Consider the following 21,620-nt stretch of genomic DNA (forward strand, 5'->3'; position numbering starts at 1 on the left):
CGTGGTCTGAAAGGGCAGGGAAACAGCCCAATGAGCATCACCGCAGAGGAGCCAATCAGCTAGATGTTGCTGGGGCCGAGGAGCCAATCAGCTAGATGTTGCTGGGGCCGCTGTGAGCCAATCATCAGCCGGCAGCTGGAAGTTTGCTGGCAGCTGGAAGTTTGCTGGGGCCCCTTCGGCTGTGGCTCTCAACAATTCATGATAATTATCTGCTTATGTTTTAAATTCCCCTTATGATTACTGATGTTCATTGTAGCTGGCCTAGTTTGTTCATAGAATTAAATACATATTAAGAAACCAATATTTGCCACACATTTTACTAAGCACTGAACACATAAACTAACTGTACACTTATTAATGTTACATTTTACTCCATATTAAAGCAACACACTTATTATCAAAATCAACTAATTCTGGTATCTATTACTGTCCAATTTGAAGGAATTTTATAACTCATTATAACTATTAATGCTTCACTTATGAATAAAGTTTTCTTCACTAAACATCACAAAAAGGGAAATTTTATGAAAATTAAGAACCCTCTGTTAAGAGCAATAGACACAGAATCCAGCTAAATTAAATTAAAATGAAAAAGATTAGCAGAATGTGACTGGTTGTGGAGATCTTTCTAGGAAAAAAGAGAATAAGAACCAAATAGGCATCTCAGTAGCTCTATAATATTATTCAGTCACAACCATTGTCCTTGTAACAGTTCATTGAAGGATCAAGGTACTGGCAGTGAGTCTGAAGTATTATAATCAAGCTATGCATCATTGTGATAGGAGAAGTAATTAAGAGCTTAATCTAACAAATCTAATCTGCAGTGTGAGGGAAGCTCATCAGTAGTTGTCTGGGGCTGGAAGTTGGGTGGTATGAGTTACTTTGAAAAGTGGTACAAGTAAGCCTTTGGAAGTAATATATTTTGATTAGGTTGATAGTTACACTGAGGCACACATTTGTCAAAAATCATCGAAAAGTACATTTTGGTGAATTTATTATATATACATTATGTACACAAAAAGTTGGTTTACAAATATATCCAGAAATATTGCCACACCTAAATATATTAAAACATGCCTATAAATACTTTGAGAATAACAATATATCAACTGTGCCTACCACATCTTTAGAATGGCAAAATTGAATCTGGCATGACAGAGTGAAGGAAATCCAGATTGTAAAACAATGACCATTTAAAGCCTCAGGAAATAATCCCAAGTAAAAAAATGAAATGAAGAAATATTTGTTCAAGAAAATCTATGAAAACGAAGTAAGAAGAGCAACAGTCTTTGATGTATCAACCAGAACCACTCTTTTCCCTCCCTGATAAACAAGGTGTAGAATTTCCACTCCAGAGTTACACAGCCAAGAACACAAAACTCCTGCCACATTTGTTCCAGGTTGGAGAGCTTTCTTCCTGGGAGGATTAGGTTCTCAGCATTTCTCATATTGACTAAACTATCTTTATCTATTTCAAAGCAAAGTCCCAGGTAAGTGTGTATAAAGGGGGGATCAGAATAGCAGATATTATGCACACTAATAACAATAAGTGTTGATGAGGATATGGGGAAAAAGGCACACTCATACATTGCTGGTAGGACTGCAAATTTGTACAGCCAATATAGAAAGCAGTATGGAGATTCCTTGGAAAACTAGGAATGGAACCACCATTTGACCTAGCTATCCCACTCCTTAGTCTATACCCAAAGGACTTAAAAACAGCATAATGCAGGGACACAGCCACATCAATCTTTATAGCAGCACAATTCACAATAGCTAAGCTGTGGAACCAACCTAGATGCCCCTCAGTAGATGAATGGATAAAAAATGTAGCATATATACACAATTGAATTTTACTCAGCAATATAAGAGAATAAAATCATGGCATTTGCAGGTAAATAGATGGCGATGGAGAAGATAATGCTAAGTGAAGATAGCCAATCCCAAAAAAACAAATGCCGAATGTTTTCTCTGATACAAGGTGACTGACTCATAGCTGGGTAGGAAGAGAGAGCAAGGGAGGAATAGACAAAATCTAGATAGGGCAGAGGGTGGGAGGGAAAAGGAGAGGGCAGGGGCTTAGCAATGATGGAGGTATGTGATGCACATCATTATCCAAAGTACTATATAAAGATATGAATTGGTGTGAACATACTTTATATACAAACAGAGATATGAAAAATCATTCTATATGTGTAATAAGAATTGTGGTGCATTCCACTGTCATGTATTTAAAAAAATAAAACAAACAAACAAAAAGATAAATGGTTTGAGCTGGGGTTGTGGCTCAGTGGTGGAGTGCTCGCTAATACATGTGAGGCACTGGATTTGAGCCTCAGGACTACATAAAAATAAATAAATAGAATAAAGACATTGTATCCATCTACAACTAAAAAAAATTAAAAAGACAAATGGTTTATATAAAAATGCCCCCTTTTCCATTTGGAATAGTAAATGCTATGTTTTCTCACCTTAATTTGACAACTTTCTCTTAGGTTTAGAAGAGAGAGAGAGAGAGAGAGAGAGAGAGAGAGAGAGAGAGAGAGAGAGAGAGAGAGAAAAGAGAGGAGAGGAGAGGAGATATTTGACTTTGAATATGGCATGATGAGACATAGACCCTGATTTATTTTCCCCTGACTTGTGAGGAATACATCAGTGCATGAAGAGGCAAGCCAAGAGGATCTTAGGATGATTTCCCCTACACCCTCTCCTCCCCAAATAATTAGCTTCTAAACTACGAATGTCACTTGTAATTTTGTATAGTTGCTACTCACAGATCCAGAGCTCTAGCTTAGAAAATGTGCCTGGTGCCAGGGGAGGGGAGAAGCATGTTAGAAAAAAAATGACAGCATTAATATCATACTCAAAGAGATAACTTTGTTTAAAACATATTTTGGAGAAGTATAAGTTTAAGGGTACTCTAGAGAATCATGGAGACTGTTGTGAAAGGCAACCAAAAGGATATTGAAGGCATGGTCTAAATTATAGGTGGGCTAGTTTGTAAGAGAGAACTATATTATAAGAGTTGGAGGCACCACCCTGGAGTTAAAATACAATCAAACAAACAAACAAAAATCTGACCTCAACAACTCCCTACAAAGGAGACAGAATTTAGTTGGATTATTTTATACAACAATTTATGCTCTGGAGCATTATGAAAAATAGACCAATCACCAAGCAATTAATGAATAGAGCAATTAGTAATGAGAGCTGTCAGGGAATAAGGAAAATTAAGAGAAGGAATTGAAAGGGAAACTAAAGAAGAAATTAAAAGGGAAATCAGAAAATACTTTAAGGCAAATGAAAATGAGGATATAAAATTCCAAAATGTATAGGATATAGCTAAAGAAATTATTAGAGGGAACTTTATAACTGTAAATAAGAAATAAGATCTCAAATCACCAATCTAACCTCTTACAAAAGGACACTGGGAAAAGAAAAGACAGCTTTTCTTTTACAACTCACAGAACTTGTCTGTTCCACATAGCATAGCAATTTTCAAACTTCCTAAATCAATATCAAACTACAAATTCAAAATAAATTTCTATTTTTCACAGGTTTTTCTTTGTTATGCATTTAACAATTAAGTCAGCTTTGATTATTCCCAACATTACACAGTAAATCCCTTAGATTGGTTGATGGTAATGTAAAAGAACATGATCCTATTTGTACCTGATTAGTTTTCATCTTGGGGAAGGCTCAATTACAATTTGATGAACATGCAGAATGAAAGCTGCTAATTTTGAATTTTGTCTACCCACCAATGATTGTTCACCTAAATCTCAGCAGGCTTTTCCTACCTCTGCCCTCAGACCACTTCATCTCTACATAAGCAGATGAGTTTCCTCTACTGTATGCAAAAATGTTGAGCATGCATGCTTTCCAAAGAAATTAAATTAGGTGAGATGTTTTCAGAAAAAAATATGTTCTATGTTCAAACATGCTTGGAAAATGTTCAACTTAATACCTACATCTTTAAATATTTAAAATGCATTTTTAAAGGCACCAAAAAGATAATGTTTAGTACTGATTTTCAAGTCTTCCTTAAGTTTATTTGAACCCAATAACATTATTCATATAACACTTTTTAAAAAACTGTGAAAAAAATCAGCATAAATGCATCCTTTCTGGTCAGGTGGGTCCTTATCTCTTAGAATTGGATCTGAATCCTTTTTTTTTTACTCTAAACCTGGTTTTATTTATTTATTCATTTAAATTTTAATTTGTTATATATGACAACAGAATGCATTATAATTCATACTACACTTATAGAACACAACTTTTCATATCTCTGGTTGTACACAAAGTAGAGTCACATTCTTCATGTCTTCATACATGTAATTAGGGTAATGATGACCATGGCATTCTACCTTCTTTCCTACCTCTATGCTCCCTCTCTTCACCTCCTCCCCTTTTCTCTTTTGCCCTATCTAGAGTTCATACTATCCTCCCATCCCTGCTGATCCCCCAACAGCATAGTATGAATCAGTATCCTTATATCAGAGAAATCATTCCGCATTTGGTTTTTGGGGATTGGTTAATTTCACTTAGCATTATCTTCTCTAACTCTATCCATTTACCTGCAAATGCCATGATTTTATTCTCTTTTATTGCTGAGTAATATTCCATTGTGTATATATACCACATTTTCTTTATCCATTCATCTACTGAAGGGCATCTAGGTTGGTTCCACAATTTAGCTATTGTGAATTGTGCTGCTATAAACATTGATGTGGCTGTGTTCCTAGACTATGCTGTTTTTAAATCCTTTGGGTATAGACCAAGGGGTGGGATAGCTAGGTCAAATGGTGGTTCCATTCCTAGTTTTCCAAGGAATCTCCATACTGCTTTCCATATCAGCTGTACCATTTTGCAGTCCCACTAGCAAGGTATGAGTGTGACTTATTCCCCACATCCTCGCCAACACTTATTGTAATTTGTCTTCTTTTTAAATTGATTTTTAAAAAAATAAATGACAGCAGAATGCATCACAATTCTTATTACACATATAGAGTACAATTTTTCATATCTTTGTATATAAAGTATGTTCACACCAACTCATGTCTTTATACATGTACTTTGTTTTTGTTTTGGTTTTTGCATTACAATTCTTATTACACATATATACCACAATTTTTCATATCTCTGTTTGTATATAAAGTATGTTGACACCCAATTCATGTCTTCAAACATGCACTTTGGATAATGATGTCTATCACATTCCACCATCCTTGCTAATCCCCTGCCTCCTCTTTTCCTCTCCCACCCCTCTGCCCTATCTAGAGTTTTTCTATTCCTCCCATGCTCCCCCTCCCTACCCCACTATGAATCAGCCTCCTTTTATCAGAGAAAACATTTCAGCATTTGCTTTTTTGGGATTGGCTAACTTAGCTTAGCTTTATCTTTTCCATTGCCATCCATTTACCTGCAAAAGCCATGATTTTATTCTCTTTTATTGCTGAGTAAAATTCAATTGTGTATATATGCCACATTTTTTTATCCATTCATCTACTGAGGGGCATCTAGGTTCGCTCCACATTTTAGCTATTGTGAGTTGTGCTGCTATAAACATTGATGTGGCTGTGTCCCTGTAGTATGCTGTTTTTAAGTCCTTTGGGTATAGACCGAGGAGTGGGATAGCTGGATCAAATGGTGGTTCCATTCCCAGATTTTCAAGGAATCTCCATACTGCTTTCCATAATGGCTGCACCAATATGCTGTTCCACTAGCAATGTATGAGTGTACCTTTTTTCTCACATTCTTGCCAACACTTATTGTTGTTTGTCTTCATAATAGCTGCCATTCTGACTGGAGTGAGATGATATCTTAGAGTAGTTTTGGATTTGCATTTCTCTAATTCCTAGAGATGATGAACATATTTTGATATATTTATTGATTGATTGTATATCATGTTCTGATAAGTGCTTGTTCAGTTCCTTGGCCCATTTATTGATTGGGTTGTTTGTTCAGTGTTGAGATTTTTTAGTTCTTTATATATTATAGAAATTAGTGCTCTATTTGACGTGAGTGTAGTAAGAATTTGTTCCCAATTAGTGGGCTCTCTATTCACCTTACTGATTGTTTCTTTTGCTGAGAAGAAGTTTTTTAGTTTAAATCCATCCCATTTATTTATTCTCCATATTAATTCATCCCCTGTAGGAGTCTTATTAAGGAAGTTTGGGCCTACTCCTACGTGATAAGAGTTTTGGGCCTACTTTTTCTTTTAAAAGACACAGTGTCTCTGATTTAATTCCTAGGTCCTTGATACGCTTTGAGTTGAGTTTTGTGCATGATGAGAGATAGGGGTTTAATTTCATTTTGTTGCATATGGATTTCCAATTTTCCCAGCACCATTTGTAGAAGAGGTTATCTTTTCTCCAATGTATGTTTTTATGTTATGTCAAACATAAGATAACTGTAATTATGTGGGTTTGTCTCCATGTCCTCTATTCTGTTCCATTGGTCTACAAGTCTATTTTGTTGTCAATACCATGTTTTTGTGTTTGTTTTTTACTATTGCTCTATAGTATGGTTTCAGGTCTGGTATAGTGATATCACCTGCTTCACTCTACTTGCTAAGGATTCCTTTAACTATTCTGATCTCTTATTTTTCCAGATGAATTTCATCACTGCCTTTTCTATTTTTATGAGGAAAGTCATTGGGGTTTCGATCAGATTTGCATTAAATCTGTATAGTGCTTTTGGTAGTATGGTCATTTTAACAATATTAATTCTGCCTATCCAAGAACAAAGTAGATCTTTCCATCTTCTAACATCTTCTTTAATTAGTGTTCTGTAGTTTTCATTATAGAGGTGGTATTTCACCTCTTTTGTTGTTTCCCAAGTATTTACTTTTTTTGATGCTATTGTAAATGGGGTAGTTTTCCTTGTTTCTCTTTCAGAGCATTTATCACTGATATACAGAAATGCCTTTGATTTATTGGTGTTGATTTGGTGTCCTGCTACTTTGCTGAATTCATTTACTATTTCTAGAAGTTTTCTGGTGGAATTTTTGGGGTCTTCTAGGTATAGAATCATATCATCAGAAAATAGTGCTAATTTGAGTTCTTCTTTATGTATCCATATTCCTTTAATTTCTTTTATCTGTCTAATTGCTCTGGTCAGTGTTTCAAGACCTATGTTAAATAGAAGTGGTAAAAGAGGGCATCCCTGTGGAACCAACCCAGATGCCCTTCAATAGATGAATGGATAAAAAAATGTGACATTTATACACAATGGAGTATTACTCTGCACTAAAAATGACAAAATCATGGAATTTGCAGGGAAATGGATGTCATTAGAGCAGATTATGCTAAGTGAAGCTAGCCAATCCCTAAAAAACAAATGCCAAATGTCTTCTTTGATATAATGAGAGCAACTAAGAACAGAGCAGGGAGGAAGAGCAGGAGGAAAAGATTAACATTAAACAGAGACATGAGGTGGGAGGGAAAGGGAGAGAAAAGGGAAATTGCATGGAAATGGAAGGAGACCTTCATTGTTACACAAAATTACATACAAGAGGTTGTGAGGGGAATGGGAAAAAAACAAGGAGAGAAATGAATTACAGTAGATGGGGTAGAGAGAGAAGAAGGGAGGGGAGGGGAAGGGGGGGGGGATAGTAGAGGATAGGAAAAGCAGCATAATACAACAGACACTAGTATGGCAATATGTAAATCAGTGGATGTGTAACCGATGTGATTCTGCAATCTGTATTTGGGGTAAAAATGGGAGTTCATAACCCACTTGAATCTAATGTATGAAATATGATATGTCAAGAGCTTTGTAATGTTTTGAACAACCAATAAAAAAAAAGAAAAAAAAGGGCATCCCTGTATCTGAACCTTAAGGCTGAATTCAAGTTATGACATAACTACTTCAATCTCCTTCTTCTGAAGTTATACCAATGCTTTTTGTTTCTGTTTTTGCCTTGACTCTAATATCTTTTTAAAGACAAGGTTTATTATATAATTTTAAAATTTCTATTTGTGAATAGTATATGAACATATACAAAACCCCTATGTATCCATCTTCAACTATTAATCTTCTTAAAGCCAACTCATATAGCTAACATGAAAAGAAATGCAATGCAGATGAAATGAGTTGAGATGGGTATTTCTATTTTCACTTCTCAAAAAAACAGTCAAAATATATTGATATTTTTCACAAGTCACATAACAAACCTGGGGTTGTCCCATAGTCTACATGTCTTGTTTCATTTTTTTTCTTACTAACCACATTCCAATTTGAGAGTGAATATGACATTTTCACTATTTCATTGATTATTACAAGACAAGTGATAAATAATCACATATATAAGAAACTGCCTTAAGCAAATATATATATATATATATATATATATATATATATATATATATATATATATATTAAATAGTAAACTGAAATTTTATCATTAAAAATAGGCCCCACATGTTCTAATAGAATGTCTAAAAGAAACCATAAACCAACTTTTAGAGGGAACTGGGAACACTGACTTGATGACTGGACTAGTCGTACTCTTTTCATTTCATGGTGCTATGTATTAAGCTTTGACTAGCAAAAAATACTGGGCTTAGGAGTCAGGTGCTCGGTTTTTTTGTGAATAAATTTATGTGATACTAGAAAATACTCTAGGACTCTATAAGCCTCATTTTCCTAGACTATAAAATAATGATACTGAATTTTCCTTATTTATATCACAGACTTTGTAAAAGCACTGTAAAAAAAAATTAAACATGAAAACAACATTAAGGAATGAGTGTTGATGTTCTTAATGCATTTCCCTCAAAACCTGGCTAATAAAATACCATCTACTTGGAGAATTATTGCTAAATATTCTTTGTTCCTCCCTCTCTGTCCATTGTTAAAAGTATTTACATTCACCTGTTGCCTTAACAGAAGCCCAGACTGTCTTCTATAACCACACGTAGAGCATGGGAGAGCATTCACTGAATGAGGAGAAACAGGGCTCTGTGTGATCTGTTGCCTGAGGAATGCTGCATCCAAGCCCAGGACTGTATGGGCACAGGCTTTTGTCTTCCCAGTTGGAGAAATAGGACTTCCTAAACATCACTGGGACTCTCAGCATTTGGGTAGTTGATGCTTCCTAGCAAATTTCTAAATGGGTAGTATCTTCACCTCAGGCAGTTGGATGCCTGGCTCAGATATAAAAAAGGGCCACTGTCAAGCTCAGACTGTTCATTAAAAGAGGTGTGTTGAAAAGAGTGAAGTTTCCTCGGGAGCACACCAATGATGTGTCTGCATGCCCTGGGCCAAGCATAGTTATTGGTAGCATCAATGAACACATATTCCCTCATAAACCCTTTTTTGCTTCTAAAGTTGATCCCCAAACTATCTTATCCCCACACAAGGTGATAGCTTCTCTGGCACCTACCTTTACATACTCCTTAAGAACAGGAACTATGTTTATTTGTTTGTTTTGCTATTTTTCCTTTTCTTTTCCCAGTTTTTTTAAATGGCACTTTGCCTGCATTAAACATTTTAATTAAAAAACATGTATAAAACTATTTATTTACCCAAGGAAACACTGGAAGCCTGGAGAATCTGACTCAGATTGTGTTTTAGTCAGTTTTTACATTGCTGTGACGAATGACCCGACAAGAACAACATAGAAGAGGAAAGATTTATTTTGGCTCATGGTTTCAATGTTCTAATCCATGGTCAACAGACCATAGCTCTGGCCTGAGATGAGGCAAAACATCATGCTAGAAATACATGGTGGAGGAAAGCAGCTCAGGATATGGCAACCAAGAAACAGAGAGCTCTGCTCATCAAGGACAAAATATATACCCCCAAAGGCATCCCCCAGTGACCTACTTAGTCCAGCTATACCCTGCCTGCTTGCAGTTATCACCCAGTTAATCCATATCAGTGGATTAATTCATTATTACGTTATAGCTCTTAAAATCTTGTCATTTTATTTTTGAATGCTCTTGCATTGTTTCACACAGGAGCTTGTGGGGGACACTTTATATCTAAACCATAACAGATTATATTTTTTATATGCATAGACTCTTTTCTATAAAGAAAATAGAATATGAAGTTCTTAGAAGAAACATGATTCAGGATGGAGGGGAAAACTTGATGAGAGATAAAAAAAGGAATCAGAACAAATACTATTACCATGTAAAGGGGACACAATTTAGCCATTTGGACACATGAACCAGAAATATGGAAGTGAAAACAAGTCTGGGACTGCTTTGTTGTTGGCACTTACTCTGTATTTCTATCTAACCAGGATCCCAGGTCTTCTCCTTCAGAAGGCTATGCTGATGGAATACCTTAAGAGGAGTGTCTCATGATATGCGCAGATCAGACTTTTCTATTACTACTTGCTGTTCACTTTTCATTTATTTGTAAAAATCAGCAAGAACAACATCTCCCAGCTGTTGCCTGGAGTGCTTTTTTGCTGAGATGAATGTTAAGATTTATTGGCTATATTCCCTACAACATTGCTTTTCTCATGAAAGCTCTCTCCCTACTTGCTTTAAATGATGGAATAAATAAGGAGACATGAAGTCAAATTAAAGAAAAATCAACAATCATCTCTTTAGCCTTCTTTCTGTCCATATAGTCAATGTATTCAGAAACAGGTTGGCTTTTGAACAACCTATTTCTGAATACATCAATATATATTGAACCTGATTTTTTTGGCTTATATTGGATATAAAAAACATTTCCCACATCACAGTTCAATATTTTTATTTTAGAACTGTCACAATGATGCCTATCAATGAATAATAAATGACATGTCATGATGTTAAAACAAATGACATTCTATCTGCAGATGGCATAAACAGCAGAAGAAACACTAATATTTGTACAACACCAATGCTGCCAGTTTTGTCCCTTTGGCCAGAGATATTTCATCTTACACAAGTCTTCTGAGTAGAGCTGTCAATCCAGTGTTTGTCTAATACCATGCTATGTCCCCCACAAGTGTGTAGAAGAGTTGTTTTCGTTTTGTTTTGATTTGTACTGGGGTTTGAAGTCAGAGGTGCTTTACCACTAAGTCATACTCCCAGCCCTTTTTATTTTTTATTTTGATTCAGAGTCTCACTAAGTTGCTTAGGATCTCCCTAAATTGCTGAGGTTGGACTTGAATTTATGTTCCTCCTGCCTCAGCCTCCCAAACTGCTGGGATTACAGGTGTGCACCACCACACCCAGCCACAGCTTTGTTCCTAGTATCACACAAATTACTAATACCTTGGATGTATGGGAAGTGTGAGAAATCAGCAAGAAAGAACCAAGACAAAAAATGCAGGTGGAAGATAATTAGAGCATTTATATACATTAGAGGAAAGTACATTTAAGAGTAAGTTTGCTTTCCAGTAGCTTGATCAATCCAGGGCCTGTAGAAACTTTGACCATAGGAGAGTCAATGAAGGAAACCTTAGCTTTGAATTTATTGGATAAATCATTATGCAAAGACCATCTTGAAGCTTGTTAGTGACTATCATGTTAAGTAAGCCAATTTCTATACTACCCAAAGGTTTGAAAATTGGACACTTCATTTGCTCTAGTTCTCTAGAGGAGATTATAATATATATATATATATATATATATATATATATATATATATATATATGCATAAATATGTACTATATATGTATATACATGTCAATACACACATATCACAAAGACATGTGTGTTATGGAAGGAGGGAGGGACACAGAGAGAGATGCCTAAACTAGAGGGATATAGGATATGAGGGAATAGACACATAGAAAAATCCAGGACAACCTGATTTGCCTGTGAAACTCTCCATCTGGTGGAACTTTTAGAACACTGTCTTTATAATGAATACAAATATCAGTATATCACAGTATAGCACATAAATATACACGATTATTATGTGGCAACTAGAAATACTTTAAAATTTTTCATTTTGATATAAATAAATATTATCTCAAAATAAAATTGTAAATTGACAAGTGACTCTGAGTCTTCAGAGAGAAGACATTTTTCTGTTCTATTTTTACCAGTTACTCATGGGTTTTCGAGATTGAGATTATGAGGAGTCATTTAAAGAAGTGTGTGCATGTGTGTATGTGTATTGTGTATGTGCATGCACATGTGCACAAAGAAGAATTCCTTTCAATTCTAGGGCTAACTTGGGTTGTCTACTATGGATCCCTTTTCCATCTCTATAAGTCATACTAGAGAGTTTTACTAACGTACTTATATCGGACTTGGGGAATCACTGGAAATATAATTCATATAAAATCATCTCAGTACTTAGATGAGAACAAAATGTAGAGTAACACATATAAATCCACATGTCCAAGAATTGATTCAATGATTTCTTAAGCAAGTCTAAAGATCCAGAGTAGTCCTCATTTTACTTGCTTTTTTTTTCAGTAGTCCTAGACTTGTTCCTTATGATTATGACTGTGCTTTCTAGTGCCACTATTGTATTATCAAGGGCTGTAATATAAGAAGTGTTCAGCACACATTTGTGGTAGTTATTTTGTTGTTTTTAATGTCATTTTCAGTAACCTCTCATCCATCTGACCTACTGAAGAAATTGTGTAAAAGGAGATTACTTTGGCTGGCTCCATGAGGTAAACAGATGTTTCTGCCAGACAATTTACTCCACATTGACATAAAACCTGTAGGGAAAGGAGAGTGATATGTTTCATTAAGTCATGGCAGCCTGCCCCCGTAGTCATTAATTTATGTTTTTTCAAAATTATCTCTGGACTAATGTGCAGAGATGGTCATAATAAATGTTAACAGCTTCTAACAGTTTATCTTTCCCATCATAGTCATCCCCTTGTCTCATTGTAATTTCAATCCAATTTCAAAGACACACAGATGCAGAGTTTATTGAGATGAGACAAGCTAGAGATTTATAGTCAATATACCTTCCAGCTAAGAGGAATTACTCAAACAACTCTCATTTACATTGGACTGAAATCTAGGCCTGTTATTCCTGAAAGTATATTTTTATGAAATAAAACAAAACTACACTTTTCTTTAAGATCATCCAAATTACTAGCTTGCATTTTTATTCAGAGAATATTGTAGTACTGGGGAAAGCATTGCTTTGCTTCTTCCCATTGTCCAATGGTGCCTTAGGACTCAAACATTTCTATCACAACTTGGCAGAAAAAAACTTGAAAAATCACATAAGAAAAAAATAGGTGTATTTTTTAAGGTCTAGGAGAGTACAACCTTAATGCTAAACATCTATTTTCAGATAATTGGTAGAAATGTAAATAAATATATTTAGAAATGATTTAAAAGAAGTTGTAAGAGTTCAAAAAAATGCATTAAGTTTTTGAACAAAGTTAAAAGAAAATAGCCACTATGCCTATAGTTAAAACACTCTACTCTTCTTCTTGTGTCAGCACCCTGATTCTCCTCTAAAAGCCATGCTTCTGTCTTTATTCTTGTGGTGCCAATGGAACTGTTTCCTTTCATAACTCCAAAGATGAGAGCAGGTGACCTACCTAGCCAAGGAATATCACACCCCTCAGATTAGGGAGACTAGTTCATGTCCCTGTCAAATCTCATTGAGACTCAGTTGCAGAACGTGTTTGAACCTCTTAATGAAAGGAAGCTCAGCTACTAACAGATAGTGATTTTGAAGTAACAATTCATATTGCAGTAAAGTAAAAACAATGTAAATGTGGGTTAAAACTAAGAAGAATAGAGCTAAGATGAAGGAGAAGTAATCAGGAATTTTCTTGAACTCCTATATGCAGCCATGCTTTAAACTAATATCCTAAGATTTTTTAAAAGTATTTTATTTAAAAAAATTTAAGTTTATGCAAAATTTACATACATGCATTCAAAAAAACAGATAACAGTCATTTATACACACACACACACACACGTACATTCCAATAATACAGAAAAATGGAGTCCACAGAGAAATTTGTCACTCTACAGATTCTAGGTTGCTAAATAGCCAATAAGATAGCAGAGAGGTCCTATAAGGTTATGACTGACCATTTCCTTTTAATTCTGACATTTATCAAACTTCATTGGTGACCTTGAGATAAGCAGTATCAGATTAGTAGGGATCAAAGCTTGATTGGAATGGATTTAAATGGATTTAATAGCTATGAAGAGGAGGGAAATAAAGACAGATTAAGTGTTTTGTTTTTGTTTTTGAGGTATGTCATTGGAGGAGGAAACAAATTTGAGTAGTGGCTAGCAGAAGTGGGGGTCAAGGACAATGACTCTCAAAAGGATTCCTACCACATGTGACTGAAATTGTGTTCTCTACTTGGTTGCAGATGATTACCCAAGAGTGAGTTACTGACCCAAGGTTAGTTAATGCAGAGCCATGCATAGACACAATCAGGAATGAGAGAACACAACCTGTAGGCAAATAATTGGATCAATTTTAGAAACTTTCTATAAAAATCTGAATCACAAACATTGAATCTGAAACCATTCACATGCTGGTAGGAAGAGAAGAACCTTAAGAACACACCAAGAATGGGAAGTTATACTCCATGTATTTTAACTTATTATGCATACATATTATGTATGCATAATATGTTAAAAATGCATCCTACTCTCAAGGATAACTAAAAAGAACAAATAAAAATGATTAAAAATGGAAAATACCAAGTCAAACAGAACCACATAATGGAACTTATGACTCCAGTAGTAACTTACAGTGACTAAAAGGACCAATAAAATCCTGTTATGTTAACTAGACTTTAAACTATTTTAGTCACCTTAGGAAAGGGGATTCTAAAGGAACATTCATGTTTTAAGAGACCCAATTTAAAATTCTCTATTTTTTTCTGAATTTATTTTTTAAAAGGCAATACATCAACCTGTAATTTTAGAATTACAAAATTCTAAAATTTTGTAATTTCAGAATTACAAAAATTCTAAAGGTAAAAAATGATAGTAAAAAATCATCCTACTCTCTCCACTCCCAAGTACCCAGTTATTTATTCAGAGGTAGCTGTTGTCAGTTGTTTATATATACTTCTAAGGAATTTTATGTATTATATAAGCCAACATAGGTGTAAATGCATGGGTGTGTGCATGTAAGTGCACAGGCAGATATACCAATAAGTCATGTAAATTATTTTGTGTTACTACTTAAAGAACTTCTGTGTATATTTTATATCACAGCAGATGGAGGCTGATATATTTAACCTGTTCTATTCTGATGGACAATGGATTATCTCCTATTTTTGTCTTTTATAAACAAATATTCAGTGACGAAACTTGTACCCAAGTCATTTTGCATATGAAATTCTGGCCTCAAAGGACACACATTTATAATTTTAATAGGTATTGCCAAAAGGCTTTCCACAAGAGTTATAGCAAGGTAATATTTTAATGGAATCTTTACCATATTCTGGAAAGCACAGTACATGATCAAGCATCATTTAAAAATATTTGCCAATGAAACAGTAAAATGGTACTTTATTATAATTTTAAGTCACAATTCTCTAATTGTGAGTTAGACGAGGCATCTTTGTACATACTTGAGAGCCACCTTCATTTTCTTTCCCATAAAATATTGGTTGATTTCTCTAGAGGGTTGTTGGTCTTTCTCTTGTCATTGTAGGAGCTCTTTCTATAGAAGTTTGTCTATTATTAGTCATAAATAGTTTTACCAATTGTTCTTATGTTTTTATTTCTTCATGAAATTTTTCTATGATTGAGGAATGTATATTGGGGTGGGGGCTCACTTGGTATTTGAATTTGTCAAAATATCTTTTTGTGATTTCTGGGTTATGTGTCATATTTAGAAAATACTTTATCATTCAAAATTATAAAATGATTATTTCATGATTTCTTCAAATACTTGTTTTTTTACATAATTAAATTTTTAATTCTCTTATGATTTATCCTCATTTGAGGTGTAGAAAACAAATCTACTATATCCCTTTTTTCTTTGTTTCTCATATGAATATCAAGTTTTTCCAATACTTACTACATTCAGTATTTTACCACTGGTTTGAAATATTCCTTTTATTATATACTGAATTCTAATACTTTTAGAGCTTTCTAGGTTTTATTTGGTTGTGTTTATCTGTTCATTCACCAATGACACAAACTAATTAATGTATATTAATTAATATAACTCTACAATATATTTAGTCTGCTCCTGTTACTGTTTTTTTGTGTGACTATTATTATTTTCTTTTTCAACATACAAAATTTAGGATTTCCATGCACAATATTAATTAGCCCTAATTCATAACCAAATGTTAAAAGTTTTCATGAGAAAAAAATTCCATCAACATGCATGCCTCCCTGCCCCTACCCCACTCCCCGGATAATGGTCAATCTCCTTTCAATGGCACCAAAGATCTGGCAGTTCCTACCAGATGGATGACAAGGGAAAAAATACAGGTGCAATGGGGATTTGGTGTCAGGAGGATTTAGGTCCAAATTCTGCCATTACAATTTACCAAAAAGCTAAGTAACATCCTCTCATAAAGGGTTACTCTTACACAACAAGAGGGATGCTGTGAGAATTAAATGGCAGGGGAATGTAAAGATAACTCTAAGGTACTGCACCTGCTAGTCAGCTTTATGACCCAAAAGAATTATCAGGAACACAGCAACATTAATGTTTATAGGAGCACAATTCACAACAACTAAACTATGAAAGCAACCTAAATGCCCTTCAATAGATGAATGGATAAAGAAATGTGGCATATATACACAATGGAATATTATTCAGCATTAAAAGAGAGTAAAATTATGACATTTGCAGGTAAATGGGTGAAGTTGGAGAATATAATGCTAAGTGAAGTTAGCCAATCCCAAAAACCAAATGCAGAATATTTTCTCTGATATAAGGAGGCTGGTTCATAATGGGGTTGGGGGTGGGGAGCATAGGAGGATTAGACAAACTGTAGATAGGGCAAAGGGGTGGGAGGGAAAGGGAGGGGGCATGGGGGTAGGAACTATGGTGGAATGAGATAGATGCCATTACCCTAAGTATATGTATGAAGACATGAATGCTGTGACTCTACTTTGTGTACAACCAGAGATATGAAAAATTTTGCTCTATATGTGTAGTATGAATTGTAATACATTCTGCTGTCATAGTAAAATTAATTAAAATTAGAATAAATTAAAAAGAGTTAAAAAAGAATTATCAGGAAGATGCAGTGCATAGTACATAGCAAAGTCAGATCTAAGCAAGGCATACTTCACATTTGCTCCCATGTCACAATTATTGCAATGATGTGTTTGCAGATTGATTTTTTTTTCCACTGGACTGAAACTCATTGAGAATTTGCTTTACTTAATACATCCTAGCACCTAACAAATTATAGACAGTAACTGAAGTTCAATAAAGGGCTGGATAAATGAATACAATAATATTGATATGAAAACAAAGTATTGTCTGCATCTCCAAATGCATATTTTAAAAGAACTATTAAAGTGTGACAATGTTAGATAGTCCTGGTGGCACATTCCCATAATCACAGGGACTTAGGCGGTTTAGGCAAAAGGATAGAAAGTTCCAGACCAGCCTGGGCAACTAAGAGAAGCACTGTCTTAAAATAAAAATAAAAAGGGCCATGGATGTAGCTCAGTGGTAAAGTGTTCTGGGGTTCAATCCTCAGTACAGCAAAACCAACCAACCAACCAATAGTGTCTAGAATGTTACAGGTATAAAGATCACTTCTCTTTTTCTGTTGACTCTTCACTCCTCAGTCCCAGGAAAATGTTGAGTGTGCAATGATCTTTCGCTTCTAACAGATCCTATATTTAAAAAACAATTGTATCAAAAAAATCTACACTATCCATGTCCCCAATGTAATGCTAACTTTAGAATTCAATATGTTAAAACTACACAGTGTAAAGTTTTTGTCTGATTAGGTAATTTTTTTAAATGAAAAAGAAGAGGGTAATGTTCTAATATAGTTTACCAATGGGAACATTATTTCTCAACTTGGCTCTTTTGTTTATATATTTCACATTTGGTTGGTTTGGATAGAGAAAGCATTTCCTACTTTTCTCTTTGTCATTTAAAAATTAAAATAATTTTTCTGACTTTTTCTTTCAATATAATGTAGTTTGGTTTTCCATTACCACAGAAAATTGTGTGTGTGTGTGTGTGTGAGTGTGTGTGTGTGTGTGTGTGTGAGAGAGAGAGAGAGAGAGAGAGAGAGAGAGAGAGAGAGAGAGAGAGAATGCGCCCCATCCCTAGATCCTGCAGAATTCTTCTTTAATGCAATGGAGCTTCAGTAAAATTTGAAAGGTTTGTTTTCATAAACACATTCCTGAGAAAATGAATCAGAATAAGGTGGCTGGTCAAAGGAGGCTCAGAGAGATACTAAGTCAATATGCTAAAAAGATATAATCAAAACTGAGCCAAATCAACTTTCTGGTATTTCTTGATTTCCCTTAGCGGGGGAAAAAAACAACAACAAAACACCTGTTTATTGAGGTTGATCCTGGGAACATGAATAGAAACACCAGTTCAAAACATGTTTGTTTGCATGTTTGTTGTAAATATGTTATATTTTGTGATACATCAAAATCCTTGAAGAATTCTAATCAATTTATGATTCTTAAAAAGAGAATGTTTTAAAATTTTAAATATTTTTGTAAATTATACATATAGCAAGTAAATGGGTGAGTATGAAATATAGGACCATTAAAGTACTAAATTAACAAAATTAATAGTGCCAAGAAATGGGATGCCCTTTTCTTTAGTAGGATAGATTCAGAATGAGTCACATGAGATAGTATTATTTTTAAAAATGTGATTCAAATTCATAATATTTATGTCTATCCTTACACTAACCCAACCACCAAAGGGTAAGCTATTTTATACCTTGAATCTAGGAACATTTGTTTTCCTTAGAGCAATGATTCTTAAACAGGCGTGATCATTCACTCTCAACCTAGACTGGACATTTGGCAATGTCTGCAGACATACCTTGTTGTCACAACTGAAAGAAAATGTTCCTATCATTTAGAGTAGAAGCCAGATAAGTCACTATGCATCATATAATCACATCTCCTCATAACAAGATTACCTACCCCAAAACATCAATAGGTTATGGTTGAGAAATTTTGCTTTACAGAACTCTCTGTTGTAATCTGTGATATTGAGTAAATAGTATTAATTGCAAAGGTATTTTTGTTACTTTGATTTCAACTGGAAAATTTCATTTTATTTGGGTTATTACCCAAATAAAATACTAACTACTTGGTGACATAATGAAAATTACACTATAAATAATTCTATGAGTAATTAATTAAAGTTTAAAAAGTTACCAAAACCCTTACAGCTGGCATTTACTATTTCATGTCCCAGTTTGCTAAGGCTACAGCATAACTTTTGGTAAAACTCTAATTATGAAGCAACTTTACATTACATTGGATGAGAAGCATTTCACTTTTATTATTGGGTTAGTCAGCTTTCTGTCCTGTGACCAAAATACCTGATCAGAACGACTTAAAGGAGGAATAGTTTGTTTTGGCTCGTGGTTTCAAAAGTTCAGTCCATCGTCAGCAGGCTTCAAGTATCTGAGCCAGAGGTGAGACAGAACATTAAGAAGGGAGGCATGATGGAGAAAAGCTTCTCAGCTCAAGGCATCTGGGAAGCAGAAAGAGAAAATGAAGTGCCAGGGACAAAACATATATTCTAAAGGTCTACCTCCAGCGACCTACTGCTTCCAGTCATACTCTACCTGCCTACAGTTATCACTCAGTGTAGTAGTCCTTTCAAAATATTAATCAATCAAATATATTAATCCCCTAATTAAGTTAAAATTCTCATAAACCTAATCATTTCACCTGTGAACATTCATGCATTGTTTCACACACAATGTTTTGGAGGCCACCTCATATCTAAACCATAACATTCCATCCTTGGCCTGCAAAAGTTAATGTCCATCTCACAACACAAAATTCATTTAGTCCATTTCCAAAAGGCCTCATACTCTTAACAGTTTTAGTACTGTACAAAAGTTCAAGTCCAAAGTCTCCTCTGCCACCTAAGACCTTGATGAGAGGTCCTGTAAAAATTAAAACTAAGTTACATAAATCCAATATACAGTAGGATAGAGTAAATACTCTCATTTCAAAGGGAGGAACATGGGCACAGAAGAAAGAGATAGGGTAACAACCAGTCCAAAACCAAGCTGAACAAGCAAATCCAGTAGCTCTGTGTCTGGCATCTGGGTCACAGGGTGGCAAGATATTATCTCCAAAGGGCTTGGGCCTCCTCATCCCTCTGGCCTTGCCAGTTGCTTCACACATGGCCTCTCTGCTTCCTGGCTGCCATAAGCTCAGCAACTTTCCTCCACTGCCCTCTACCATGTTGTTCTGTTTCACCTCAGGCTCAGACTAATGCAGCTGACCGACCATGGACTGAAATAAACTTTTCCTCTTAGGTCACAATGATGAAAAGTTGTCTAACACATGTATCTTCCCCACCTTACTCCCATTTTCTTGTTAGGTGAGTTTAATCATAAATTTAACTAAATTATGATTATTTAAGCCCTACCATTTATTGGAAATAATTTAAGAAATTAAAGTGATTTTTCTAAAAATTCTTATTTTAAAATATAATTCACATTGCTAAGAATTTAAAGGGAACATAAATCCAAAAAGTTCATTTGTAAGAAAACCCTTTTACATGAAATTAACAAAAGAAACAATATAAAATTTTTAGATTTCTTAGTACATTTCAGACTTTTGAATGTTTGCCTCTAAATATTGTCTACTTAAATAAAAGGAACTTTAAAAGATTTAAATACATTTTAGTTTTCATACAATTATAACTTTCTATGTTGAATGAAATGCTAACATTAATTACTAAGAAATGTGTGGCAAATTATAAACAAGTGTAATGTTTAATGTATACCAAATATCCATGTTCCATTGAAGGGTGTCTCTTTATATGCTTCATGTTCTGGAAAAAGACACAGTCCTCAATTTAAATACATTGGAATTCTGCCAAGTATTGTGAAATGAAAATACATAAAAAGATTCATATTTCAGTCAGTATGCACAGAAATTAGGTATTATATAACTCATCTGTGATTTTATACTTAAAATTGTAAAAATTTGAAGTATACTTGACAGTTACCTCTGTAAATAATTGACTTAAAAATATATCATCTCCTTCAGGATGATAAAATGTCAGCTCTCTCTTAACTATCTAAAAATCATGAATCCATCTGATAAACATAAAGTAAAAACCATTATCCAAGTGTCTGCTTTTATTTAGTAATTCTAATGTGTATGAACAGATTAATTCACCAAGATAACTATCCATTTCCTTTCATTAGGGCTCTTGAAAAATCATACTTATTCACTATGAAAATTCATATTTGTTTTTAAAAATGTCATGTTTTCAAGGTAACGGTGTTGAAAATATTTTTATATGTTGAAGAAAGATTCTTAGATATCTTAAGGTAAATGAGAAAGAAAGAAGAATTTCTGTTTCATTTACTGTGCTGTGAGTCTTATCGTTGGAAGAATAAGCTGACAAAATATTTTTGGAAAAGAAATTCAATACTGCTATTATCCATGTAGGTCTACATCCATTCTTCTCTTAAATAACAACACTGTAGTAAATTATTTTAATATCCAAAAAGAGTATATATTTCTATTTTAAGCCTCTTTTCACTTGTTAGT

At 34.4% G+C, this 21,620-nt stretch overlaps 1 long non-coding RNA gene across 1 annotated transcript in view; it reads right to left on the bottom strand.

The window, feature by feature from the left end:
• The window catches only part of LOC124106011 (uncharacterized), a 117,387-nt gene that overhangs the window by 38,758 nt on the left and 57,009 nt on the right, over positions 1-21,620 (bottom strand). The window lies entirely within an intron of this gene.

Source organism: Marmota monax, unplaced genomic scaffold (assembly GCF_021218885.2).
Source record: "Marmota monax isolate L192 unplaced genomic scaffold, Marmota_monax_Labrador192_F-V1.1 WCK01_AAM20220418_F8-fsc00057, whole genome shotgun sequence".
Lineage (NCBI taxonomy): Eukaryota > Metazoa > Chordata > Mammalia > Rodentia > Sciuridae > Marmota > Marmota monax.